Source organism: Arachis ipaensis, chromosome B6 (assembly GCF_059453495.1).
Source record: "Arachis ipaensis isolate K30076 ecotype BB chromosome B6, ASM5945349v1, whole genome shotgun sequence".
Lineage (NCBI taxonomy): Eukaryota > Viridiplantae > Streptophyta > Magnoliopsida > Fabales > Fabaceae > Arachis > Arachis ipaensis.
The window spans coordinates 95,663,209-95,675,536 of NC_142441.1; positions in this window are offsets into that span (position 1 = coordinate 95,663,209).

A 12,328-nucleotide genomic window follows, 5' to 3' on the forward strand; every position below is an offset into this window, starting at 1 on the left:
CAAACTCTCGGGAATCTCTGTAGAGTGTAGGCCAGTAGAAGCCACATTGGAGGACCTTGGTGGCTGTTCGCTCACCTCCGAAATGACCTCCATATTGTGACCCATGGCAGTGCCATAAGATCCTTTGTGCTTCTTCTTTAGGCACACACCTACGGATTATGCCATCTGCACATCTCTTAAAGAAATAGGGTTCATCCCACAAGTAGTACTTTGCATCAGTAATTAATTTTTTCTTTTGTTGCCTGCTGTACTCCTTGGGAATGAACCTTGCAGCTTTGTAGTTTGCAATGTCTACAAACCATGGTGTTTCCTGAATGGCAAACAAATGCTCATCCAGAAAGGTCTCAGAGATTTCAAGAGAGGGGAATGACGTCCCTTCTATTAGCTCTATCCGGGACAGATGATCAGCCACTTGGTTCTCTGTCCCTTTTCTGTCTCTTATTTCTATATCAAACTCTTGCAGAAGCAATATCCATCTTATGAGTTTGGGTTTTGAATCCTGCTTTATGAGTAGATATTTAAGAGCAGCATGATCTGTGTACACAATCACTTTTAATCCTACTAAGTATGATCAAAACTTGTCAATGGCATAAACCACTGCAAGCAATTCTTTTTCTGTGGTTGTGTAATTTTTCTGGGCATCATTCAAAACACGGCTAGCATAATAAATGACATGCAGAAGCTTGTCATGCCTCTGCCCCAGTACTGCACCAATGGCGTGATCCCTGGCATCACACATTAGCTCAAATGGTAATGTCCAGTCTGGTGCAAAAATAACTGGTGCTATGACCAGCTTGGCTTTCAGTGTTTGAAACGCCTGCAGAAACTCTGTGTCAAACACAAAAGGCGTGTCAGCAGCTAGCAGATTGCTCAGAGGTTTTGCGATTTTTGAAAAATCCTTTACAAACCTCCTATAGAATCCTGCATGCCCCAGAAAGCTTCTAATTGCCTTAACATTGGCAGGTGGTGGTAATTTTTCAATTACCTCTATTTTTGCTTGATCCACCTCTATTCCCTTGTTTGAAATTTTATGCCCAAGGAAAATCCCTTCAGTCACCATAAAGTGACATTTTTCCCAGTTTAAAACCAGGTTGGTCTCTTGGCATCTTTTCAGAACTAGTTTCAGGTGATCAAGACAGGAGCTGAATGAGTCTCCATATACTGAGAAGTCATCCATGAAGAATTCCAGAAATTTTTCCACCATATCAGAGAAAATAGAGAGCATGCATCTCTGGAAGGTTGCAGGCGCATTACACAGCCCAAATGGCATCCTTCTATAAGCAAACACTCCAGATGGACATGTGAATGCTGTTTTCTCTTGATCCTGGAGATCTACTACAATCTGGTTATAGCCTGAGTAGCCATCCAAAAAGCAGTAATAATCATGACCTGCCAGTCTTTCTAGCATCTGGTCTATGAATAGTAAAGGAAAATGGTCCTTTCTGGTGGCTGTATTGAGCCTTCTGTAGTCAATACACATGCGCCAACCCTGTAACTGTTCTTGTAGGAACCAGTTCATTCTTTTCATTATGAACCACTGTCATGCCTCCCTTTTTGGGGACAACTTGGATAGGGCTCACCCAGGGGCTGTCAGAAATAGGATAAATAATCCCAGCCTCCAGTAATTTGGTGACCTCTTTCTGCACCACTTCCTTCATGGCTGGATTTAGCCGCCTCTGTGGTTGAACCACTGGTTTAGCATTATCCTCCAATAAAATTTTGTGCATGCATCTAGCTGGGCTTATGCCCTTAAGGTCACCTATGGACCACCCAAGAGCTATCTTGTGTGTCCTTAGCACTTGAATAAGTGCTTCCTCTTCCTGTGGATTTAAAGCAGAGCTTATGATCACTAGAAAAGTGTCACCTTCTCCCAAAAATGCATATTTCAGGGATGGTGGTAATGGTTTGAGCTCGGGTTTAGGAGGTTTTTCCTCTTCCAGAGGAAATTTTAGAGGCTCTTTCATTTTCTCTGAATCCTCCAAATCAGGCTGAACAACTTTAAAGATGTCTTCCAACTCTGATTCGAGACTCACAGCCATGTTGATCTCTTCTACCAAAGAGTCAATAAGATCAACTTTCATGCAGTCTTTTGATGTGTCTGGATGCTGCATGGCTTTGACAGCATTCAAGTTAAACTCATTATCATTGACTCTCAGGGTTATTTCCCCCTGTTGGACATCAATGAGAGTTCGTCCAGTTGCTAGGAAGGGTCTTCCTAGAATGAGAGTGGCACTCTTGTGCTCCTCCATTTCCAGCACTACAAAGTCAGTGGGAAAGGCAAATGGCCCAACTCTGACAATCATGTCTTCAATCACGCCTGATGGGTATTTAATGGAGCCATCAGCAAGTTGGAGACATATCCGGGTTGGTTTAACTTCTTCAGTTAAACCAAGCGTTCTGATAGTGGATGCAGGTATTAGGTTGATGCTTGCCCCAAGATCACATAAAGCTGTCTTGGTGCAATTACCTTCTAATGTGCATGGTATCAGAAAACTCCCAGGGTCTTTAAGCTTTTCAGGAAAGCTTCTCAGAATGACTGCACTGCATTCTTCAGTGAGGAGAACTCTTTCAGTTTCTCTCCAATCCTTCTTATAACTCAAGATCTCTTTCATGAACTTGGCATAAGAAGGTATTTGCTCAAGTGCCTCTGCAAATGGAATCTTTATTTCAAGAGTCCTGAGATAATCTGCAAAGCGAGCAAATTGCTTATCCTGCTCCTCTTGGCGGAGTTTTTGAGGATAAGGTATCTTGGCTTTATATTCCTCAACCTTAGTTGCTGTAAGTTTATTTCCTACAGAAGTGGTTGAAGAAGCCTTTCTAGATGGGTTGTCATCAGCACATATGGTGTCTGATCCCTCACTGGCAATTGAGTGCCAGAGTTAGAAGCTGGAGTGACGTTAGACGCCAGCTCCTCCTCTGTTCCTGGCGTTTGAACGCCAGAACTGTGCTTCTTTTTGGCGTTCAACGCCAGATTCTTGCTTGTTTCTGGCATTGAACGCCAGTCCTGAGCATGGTCTGGGCGTTCAGCGCCAGCCTTCCACCCAACTTCTGGCGTTTTGGTGCCAGAATTATTTTTCCCTGGGCTCTTACTGTCCTCAGATGGATTTTGGGTGGTTTGCTCATTTCTTGGTTTCCTGCTGCCTTGAAGTGGGGTTTTTAGTGCTTTCTCACTTCTTAATTGAACTGCTTGGCATTCTTCTGTTATTTGTTTTGACAGCTGCTGCTTTGTTTGCTTTAATTATACTTCCATGTTTATATTAGCCATCCTTGTCTCTTGTAGTTTATCCTTGAATTCAGCTAACTGCTTTGTTAGAAAATCCAATTGCTGATTGAATTCAGCAGCTTGCTCTGTAGGACTGAGTTCAGTAGTTACTGTTTTAGCCTCTTCTTTCATGGAAGAGTCACTGCTTAGGTACAGATGCTGATTTCTAGCAACTGTATCAATGAGCTCTTGAGCCTCTTCAATTGTCTTTCTCATGTGGATAGATCCACCATCTGAGCAATCTAAAGAGATTTGAGCTCTTTCTGTAAGCCAATAATAGAAGATGTCTAACTGAACCCATTCTGAAAACATTTCAGAGGGGCATTTTCGTAGCATCTCTCTGTATCTCTCCCAGGCATCATAAAGAGATTCATTATCTCCTTATTTAAAGCCTTGGATGTCCAGCCTTAGCTGTGTCATCCGTTTTGGAGGAAAGTATTGATTTAGGAATTTTTCTGTCAGCTGTTTCCATGTCCTTATGCTAGCCTTAGGTTGGTTATTTAACCACCTCTTGGCTTGGTCTTTTACAGCAAATGGAAACAGTAATAATCTATAGACATACTGATCTACTTCCTTATCATGTACTGTGTCAGCAATTTGTAAAAACTGTGCCAGAAACTCTGTAGGTTCTTCCTGTGGAAGACCGGAATACTGGCAGCTTTGCTGCACCATGATAATGAGCTGAGGATTCAACTCAAAGCTACTGACTCCAATGGAGGGTATGCAGATACTACTCCCATATGAAGCAGTAGAGGGGTTAGCATATGACCCCAGAGTCCTCCTGGACTGTTCATTTCCACTTAGATCCATGATGGAGAAAGGGAGATGATGCAAAATAAAAAATTTATTTTTATTTATTTATTTATTTATTTAATTATTTCGAAAATAAAATAAATTAAAATAAAATAAATAAAAATAGGAGAAGATTTTCGAAAAAATGAGGGGAGAGAAAGTGATCAGGAAGTTTTGAAAAAGATATGATTTGAAAAAGATTTTAAATTTTGAAAAAAAATCTGAATTTTAAAAATAATTTTCGAAAATTTTGTTTTGTTTTTTTTTTTTAATAGAGAGAAAAGATATTTTTGAATTTAAAGAGGAAAGAGAGAAACAATAAGATAGCCCAAGATTTAAAATTTTTAGATCTAATGCTCCTTGTTTTTGAAAATTTTGGAGGAAAAACACCAAGGAACACCAAACTTAAAAATTTTAAGATCAAGACACAAGGAAAACTCAAGAACATTTTGAAGACTCACAAGAACACAAGAACATGAAGAAAGAACACCAAACTTAAAATTTTTAGAAAACCAAAATAAATTTTCGAAAAACAAAGGAAAATCAACAAGAAAACACCAAACTTAAAGTTTGGCACGAGATTTAATAGAAAAATTATTTTTTTGAAAAATTTTTTTGAAAAGAAAATAAAAGACTCTGACCCAAAAGACAAAAATTTCCTAATCTAAGCAACAAGATTTGCCGTCAGTTGTTCAAACTCAAACAATCCCCGGCAACGGCGCCAAAAACTTGGTGCACGAATTGTAAATCACACTTTTTACAACTCGTACTACTAACCAGCAAGTGCACTGGATCGTCCAAGTAATACCTTACGTGAGTAAGGGTCGATCCCACAGAGATTGTTGGCTTGAAGCAATCTATGGTTATCTTATAACTCTTAGTCAGGAAGACAATAAAATAATTCACTTATCAATTATGATTGCAAGGAATAAAAGGGCAGAACACAAATTATACTTGTATGTAATGATGGAGAATAGGATGGAGTTTTGGAGACGCTTTGTCTTCTGAAATTCTGCTTTCTTCTGTTTTCTGATTCACGCACGCACGTCCTTCTATGGCAAGCTGTGTGTTGGTGGATCACTGTTGTCAATGGCTATCATCCAGTGAAAAGGGTCCAGATGCGCTGTCAGCGCACGGCTAATCATCTGCAGGTTCTCAATCGTACCGGAATAGGATTTACTATCGTTTTGCGTCTGTCACTATGCCCAGCACTCATGAGTTTGAAGCTCGTCACAGTCATTCAATCCCTGAATCCTACTCGGAATACCACAGACAAGGTTTAGACTTTCCGTATTCTCTTGAATGCTGCCATCAATCTAACTTATACCACGAAGATTCTGATTAAGAGATCTAAGAGATATTCATTCATTCTATGGTGGAACGTAAGTGGTTGTCAGGCACGCGTTCGTGGAGGAATGATGATGATTGTCACGTTCATCACATTCATATTGAAGTGCAAATGGATATCTTAGATAGGAACACGCATGTTTGAATGGAAAACAGAAATACTTGCATTAATCCATCGAGACACAGCAGAGCTCCTCACCCCCAACAATGGAGTTTAGAGACTCATGCTGTCAAAAGGTACAAAGTTCAGATCCCAAAATGTCATGAGATCGAAATAAACCTCTAAAAGTTGTTTAAATACTAAACTAGTAACCTAGGTTTACAGAAAATGAACAAACTATGATAGATGGTGCAGAAATCCACTTCTGGGGCCCACTTGGTGTGTGTTGGGGCTGAGACTTAAGCTAATCACGTGCATAGGGCTGTTTTGGGCGTTCAACGCCAGCTTTGGATCCTTTTCTGGCGTTGAACTCCAATTTGTAACTTGTTTCTGGCGCTGGACGCCAGACTGCAGCATGGAACTGGCGTTGAACGCCAGTTTACATCGTCTATCCTTGAGCAAAGTATAGACTATTATATATTTCTGGAAAGCCCTGGACGTCTACTTTTTAACGCAATTAAAAGCGCGCCATTTGGAGTCCTGTAGCTCCAGAAAATCCATTTTGAATGCAGGGAGGTCAGAATCCAACAGCATCAGCAGTCCTTTTTCAGCCTGAATCAGATTTTTGCTCAGCTCCCTCAATTTCAGCCAGAAAATACCTGAAATCACAAAAAAGCACACAAACTCATAGTAAAGTCCAGAAATATAAATTTTTCCTAGAAACTAATGAAAATAAACTAAAAACTAACTAAAACACACTAGAAACTATATAAAATTAACCCCAAAAAGCGTATAAAATATCCGCTCATCAGGTGTCAAGTGAAAAACTTGCAACTAAGCAGTTAAAGTCATAGTCCAAAGCAAAGAGTGTGCTTAAAAACTCTAGACATCACTGGCTAGGGATTCTAGCAAAGCTGAATTACAATAAAAAAGGGTTCACCCAGTTAAGTGTCTGTGGCATTTATGTATCCGGTGGTAATACTGGAAAACAAAGTGCTTAGGGTCACAGCTAAGACTCTAAAGAAGATGTGTTCAAGAATCAAAAAGAACTTAACTAATAAACTGAATAGTATCATCTAGATTCTAAGTTCTTAAAGATGCCAACTATTCTGAGGTTCAATGGAAACTGAGATGCCAAAACTATTCAGAAGGAAAAAGCTACTAGTCCCGTTCATCTAATTGAAACTGAGCTTCATTGAAAACTCTGATATTTATTGCATCCTTCTATTTCTTGTTATCTTAATTTATTTTGGTTTCTTTGGTTCAAGCAACAGTTTAAATTTGGTGTTCTGATGAGCGGATATTTTATACGTTTTTTGGCATTGTTTTCATATAATTTTCATTATGTTTTGTTTAAGTTTTATTAAGCTTTCACAGGTTTTAGTGTAAAATTCACATTTTTGGATTCTACTTTGAGTTTGTATGTTTTTATGGTAATTTCAGGTATTTTCTGGCTAAAATTTAGGAGCTTGAGCAGAAGTCTGATTCAGAAGCAGAGAAAGGACTGCAGATGCTGTTAGGATCTGACCTCCGTGCACTCGAAGGAGCTTTTCTAGAGCTACAGAAGTCCAAATGGTGCGCTCTCAATGAATATCGAAAGCTAACATCCAGGGATTTCCAGAAATATATTATAGTCCATACTTTGCTTTGGCAATAAAGGCCCAAAACTGGCATTCAACACCAGCCACCAAACCCAGTCCTGGTGTCCAACGCCCATAAGGGGGGTAGCTAGCATCCAACGCCCTTTAAGGGGTCCCAAGCCAGCGTTCAATGCCCCTAATAGGTACCAGCTCATGGGAAACACTCAAGCTCAGCCCAAACACTCACTAAGTGGACCCCAGAAGTGGATTTTCACACTACAAGACTAGTTTATCTTATTTTTGTAATTCTTAGTCATTAGATTAGTATATATAGGAGAAGATCACCCTTGTTTAGGATCTTCTTCCTCCTCCATTCGAATTACATTGTTTATTGTACAGTATGAGTCACTAATCTCCTAAGGTTAAGGTTAGGAGCTCTGCTGAGTTTTATGGATCAATAATATTACTATTTTCATTCAGTATGTCTGATTCTATTCTCTTATGCAACCTCGTTCTTCATCTTATGAATTGAGGGTGACCCGTGATAATCACCCTTGTTCTACATGGGTTCCGTGCGATTCCTAACTGATGGGATATTTTTTTGTGGAAAAACGAATTTCTCCAAAACACCCAAAACTAACCGGCAAGTGCACCGGGTCGCATCAAGTAATAAAACTCACGTGAGTGAGGTCGATCCCACAGGGATTGATGGATCAAGCAACTTTAGTAGGTGATTAGTTTAGTCAAGCTAACATTGAGTGATTTGAATGACAATTGAAGCCAACAGAATGTAAACTTGCAGGAATTATAAAGTGCAGAAAGTAAAATTGCAAGTAACTTAAAGAGCAAGAAAGTAAAATAGCTGAAACTTAAATTGCAAGAAATATAAATTGCATGAAAGTAAAGGGGACTGGGTGTAGGGAAATTAAATGAAAGCAGTAAATCAAAGCTTAGAACAATTGCAAGGAAATTAAAATTGCATGAAAAGTAAATTCAGATCACAGTGGCTCAAATGTAAAATAAAGAGGAACACACGTGCAGGAAAGTAAATGAGATTTGCAGCAAGCTTAATGTAAATTGAATTGAAGAACCAAACAGAAAGTGAAATGCAGCTCAATTGCAATAACTAAAGGAAAGTTGAAGATCTCAGGGGTTGGATGAGACTAGAGACCAAGTCTAGATGTCAATTCCTTCCTTGATCCAACAGTAAACAATTTGCAGAAGAAATAGAGATGAAAACAGTAAAGAGAGTTTTAATTCAAATTGCAATTCACTGAAAGTTTGCAGAAGAGGAAAACAGAGAGAATTCTCAAGTTGAGATTGAAACAGAATTTCTTCAATTCTCAACCCAAGATTCAAAACAAAGAAAAACTAAAGAGAGAGAGTTCTGTATTCCTAATGCTCCCTAGTGGAGCTCGCCTCCCCTCCTCTCTATTCGGGCTTACTTTCTAAAATGAGAATGATGCCTTATATAGGCATTTTTACAAAATGAAAACAAATTACAATTAAAACGAAATTTCTATTCTAACTATCTCTTGTGCCTTTGAGTGGTGTCAATTGGGCCCTTGCTCTTGATGGAATTAGGTTGATAGAGGCCTTGGTTGATTGCTCTTGGAGTTTGGAGAAGAACCGAATTGAACCGGGTTTGGAATCATGAAAGCTTGAGTAAAAGTTTGAGTAAAAGTTTGAGGCAAACTTTTACTCCAACTTTTCACATCAGCCACCTTCTTTTGCTGATACCAACGTTGGGGCAAAAGTTAGGGGTCAAACTTTTGCTCCAACGTTGGCCTCCCCTAGTGCATGTATGTGGCGCTACTTTGTCCTCTTGTCAAAGTTGCCAATTTTATGCCCACTATAGACTATTATATATGGTTGGAAAGCTCTGAATGTCAGATTTCTAAACCAATTGGAATCACCTCAATTGGACATCTACAACTCAAGTTATGCTCCTTTGAAGAGGATAGGGTCGCTGGCTTTGGTGCCCAACGTTTGAGGTAAAGTTTGCCTCAAACGTGGTTGAAAACGCCAGTTTTGGAGGCTCAAACGTATTGTCCACCCCATACTATTAAACATTGTTGGAAAGCCCTGGATGTCTACTTTCCAATGTCGTTGGAAGCATATCATTTGGAGCTCTACAGCTCGAGTTATACTCCGTCGAAGGTGCAGAGGTTAGTTGGCCTCACTGTAGGTTGCCACCATATTCGTTTATGCATATTGCGGGACAGTTTTCTCCCTCAATTCTAGTGTCCACCATGCAGTGCCATATATGCTTGGAAAGCTCTCAATTCCTACTTTCCATTGCTTTTTGAATCACCTCATTTGGAGCTCTGTAGCTCAAGTTATTCTTGTTGGAAGTATACCCTTTGTATGCCTTGTGGCGCCAACGTTAGCCAAAAAGTTAGAGGCTAACGTTGGCGCAAACTTTTGCTCTCCAGGGTGTGTTGTTCATGCGCCAACGTTTGCCAAAAAGTTAGGGGCTAACATTGGCGCAAACTTTTGCTCTCCAGGGTGTTGATTTGTGATGCCAAAAGTTTGCCAAAAAGTTTGAGGCTAACTTTTGCTCCAGCTTTTTGCTCCCTGGTTCATTTTCACTTATTCCAAAAGTTTGAGCTAAAGTTTGAGGCAAACTTTTGCTCAAACTTTTTGTCCTCTCTTCCTCCTAGCCATTCCTTCTTGCTTCAACCTTTCTCCAAGCTTTCTTCACCTATCATTAATCAACCAAACACATCAAAGCTATGCTCAAAATCATGAGATATTCATTCTTTCATAATATGTGACAATTATAGCATAAAACCTCATGAAATTGCATTAATTCATACATGGTTGATTAAATCAAAAGAAACATGAAAATCTACCCAATTGGCTTGCTTATGGCTCAAGAAAGTGCATAAAACCTATTGAAAACAAATGAAAAAGCATAGAAAAATATGACATGGTGACATGTCATCATAACACCAAACTTAAACCTTGCTTGTCCCCAAGCAAGAAAAGAATCATGCAATAAAGATTGACAATCCAAGGCAAGAAGAATAGCAACTCAATGTTCATAGTAAGCTAGTTTTCTAAGCATGCTACAATCACAAAAGAAATGTAAATGATTGATGCTTACATCTAGCTCAATTTATGAAATCTTTTTCTTATATTTCTTCCTTGAAACAAGCTTTTGATTTTCTTATTTGCTTCTCCTTTTGGGTGCTTTGCCCCATGAGTTGATAACAAAGCTACGACTTCTAAATGCTTTGTTTTCAAGTATTACCACTTGATACATAATCACCACAAGCATTTGATTAGAGGACTTCATTAAGCTCATTTTTCTTTTCTTTTCTTGACTCTCTAATCATTGATGCTCAGAGCCTTGAGCTTTGAGGGAGTGCTTTTGCACTTTGAGCCTAACCTTGACTTCTAAGTGTTTTGTTTTCAAGCATTTGGCTTGATACATAAACACCACAAGTACTTAACAAATGAATTGCCATTGGTACTCAAAGCCTTCAGCTTTCTCATTCTTTCCCTTTTACTTTTCTTGCTTTAATTGTATTTGCATCTTCAAGGTTTTCATGATTTTAAAAAGATTTCACAAAATGTTCTAGATGAAAACTTCAATTAAATAAAATCCAATACAATTGAGCAACAATTAATCATACTAGCTTTCCAATACTTGTATGCACATGCTAAACTCTTCTTTAATTCCTTGTTTGTTTATGATCATGATACTTTACTGCTTTAAACTTTACAAAACTCAAGTTGGTAGTCATAATGGCATGGCAACATGTTATAAATCAATATTCAAGCTATGCTTTATTCATACACACATGTAAACAGAAAAGATGAAGACAATCATGCAGTTTATAGTGCTTGAAACAAATGAGGAGAAAAGGAACTCTACAACCTTGCAGTTCATCTTCATTATTGTTGTCCTTTTTCCTCTATTCTTCCTCCTTCCCTTGCCAAACTTAGAATACTTGCTCATCCTCAAGCAACAATTAGAACAATGGCTATGGGGCTAAGATGTATCATGAATGTCTTACACAATGAAATATTAGTAGCACATGTGTTTTAAGCAAGCAAAATTAAAGATAATAATCAAGGCACAAGAGACAGAGATATTGTGATTGCAAACTTAAGAAGGTGAGCACAATACATTGCATAAAAGATAAGTGGCACACCAAACTTAGTGTGACACTTTCACTTGGAATTAATGCAAGTATCTTGTAAGAATTGGAACTAAATTTTGTTGCATAGCAACACCAAACTTAGAATGCAACCATATGTCAATTTATTTGAGCTAAAACTAAACAAAAGAAACTATTATATGTTAAATACAATCACCAAATGAAGAGTCTGTTATGAATAAGGATGTCTTGGTGATGTATTAACAAAAACAGTTAATGAAGGAAGCATTAAAAACAAGTAAATAAATGAAACAAAGAGAAAACAAAAATTATCCAACTAAGAAGAAAAATAACACTGTAAAAGGCAATATGATTATGCAGACAAGTGATGTTGTTGGATTGATTTGCATAGAAAAATAGGTGGCACATCAAACTTAGAATCTTGGTGTGTCACTTTCATGTAAAATTGATGCAATCATCCATGAAGATGGAAAACAGTTTGTTGCAGGGCAACACCAAACTTAGAATGTAACCATATGCCAATTTATTGAAATTTAAACAAAGCAAGGAAAAGAAATGTACCTACTGTCTACCTGTTCTTTACTTTCTTCCTCTTCTTCCAATTTGTTAAGAGAAATGACTTCAAAGGAGGAGAAGATTCAGCTATTACCCCCTGTCTTGGTCTCTCCTCAGCAAGCTTTCTTTTGTACATGGCTTGATTGAGCTTGCTTGCTATTGGTCCAGGGGTTGGATTGCTTGTGGTTGACCTCCTCTTGAATGTTGTCCTTGGTAGTTTGGTCACAATCCTCTTCTTGGTGCTTTTGTTAATTGCCTTCACTTCTTTGAATCCAAATCTTGGTGGTTGTGTGATTGTTGGAGTCTTCTTTTCATCAAGAGTCTCTTGTATTGGTGGTTCCATGAACTCCTCCTTTATGTACTTCTCTGCCTCACTTGAGTTTGGAATGACTTCTTCACTTTCTTGCTCCTCCACTTCCTCTTTTACACTCAACATTTGTTTTAATAGCTCTTTTATGGAGGAGGTTTGTTGATCTTCCCAAGCTTTCTTCATCTCCTCTTCATACCTTTCAATCATGGATTCAAGTGTTGAGGCGTTTTAGTCCAGGGAAATTTGTGAGAG